The following is a 1,288-nucleotide window of genomic DNA, read 5'->3' as shown; positions in this document are numbered from 1 at the left end:
CCACCTGCAGCCCGTTTCTGAAACATTCAATATTAAATATTAAGACACTGAAAACATGTCTGAAAGTTTTTCTTGAGCGTTTTGCTGGAGGAGGAACATCAGAGGCCCGACTTTGTGCCTTCAGCTGAGCTTTGGTTCTTCTCTGCTCGACTTTACGGTGAGACGAGTTGATTCATATCGAAGGAAACCAGATGCTCAGAATCAGGTTTTTACTCTGGAGGACAAACGTCGTCATGTCGTACGAAGTGAAGCTGCTTGTGTTTCTCTGACAGACAGAGGATCTGGTTTCATCTCCACCACGCTGCAGCTCCGGTCTGACCGGCTCCCGTCCTCAGGAATGTCACCTGTCTGTCACCTGCCGGTCACATGACTTTCCTCGGCTCTGGATGAGCCGCTTCACCTGCCGAGGGGCAGATCTGACAGGGTTTTACACCGCTTTAAGTTAAACTGAAGCCAGGTCTAAAGCAGTCTAAAGCCAGGTATAAAACCCAGGTCTAAAGCAAGGTCTAAAGCAAGGTTTAAAGCCAGGTATAGAGCAGTCGAAAACCAGGTCTAAAGCAGTATAAACCCAGGTCTAAAATGAGTCCAAACCTAGACTAAAACTAGTCTAAAGCCAGTCCATAACCAGCCTAAAAACCAGTTCCAACCAGTCTGAACGGGTCCCCAACCTCCTGTCTGCTGTGAGATAAAACCAGACTTGGGTTTCTGAAGTGTTCCGTCCGGCCCGGCTGCCGTCGGTGTTTTCTAAGAACTCTCAGCATTCCCTGTTTACCTGCTGCAGGACTTTGACCCGCTTCGTTCTCAGGTGCACTAATGAAGGCAGGTCTCCGTGTTTCCAGCAGGTCCGGCTGCTAATCCAGACGTTCTGCTGACAGGATTAAGTCTGAGAGTCGGTCCAGTCACCGGATCTCATTATTTCCCTCCAGCTTCATTAGAGTTCAGGCGAAGTGAAAACTGTCACACAGTCTCAGGATCTCCGTCGCAGCGAAAACACTCGACTTCAGTTCAATCAAAGCAGCTTCAAAACAACGTGGCAATAAAGAACAGTTTGTTCAGACACCTAAAAAGTACACAGTGACAGTAACATGAACAAGATGCACAAAAACAACACACAGACACAAAAATGACCACAAAGGGACACAACAGCGCTGCACATACGCTGGTGGACAAATACCTGGTCGCCCTCAGTTAATGAAAGAAAAACCCACAACGGTCAGAAATAACTTGCATCTGACGAAAGTAATAATAAATAAAAATTCTATGAAAATGAACCAATGAACATCAGACG

The sequence above is a fragment of the Stegastes partitus genome, unplaced genomic scaffold (genome assembly GCF_000690725.1).
Source record: "Stegastes partitus isolate 25-593 unplaced genomic scaffold, Stegastes_partitus-1.0.2 Scaffold540, whole genome shotgun sequence".
Lineage (NCBI taxonomy): Eukaryota > Metazoa > Chordata > Actinopteri > Pomacentridae > Stegastes > Stegastes partitus.
The sequence above is the reverse complement of the archived record's forward strand: the minus strand, read 5'-3'. Positions refer to the sequence as shown.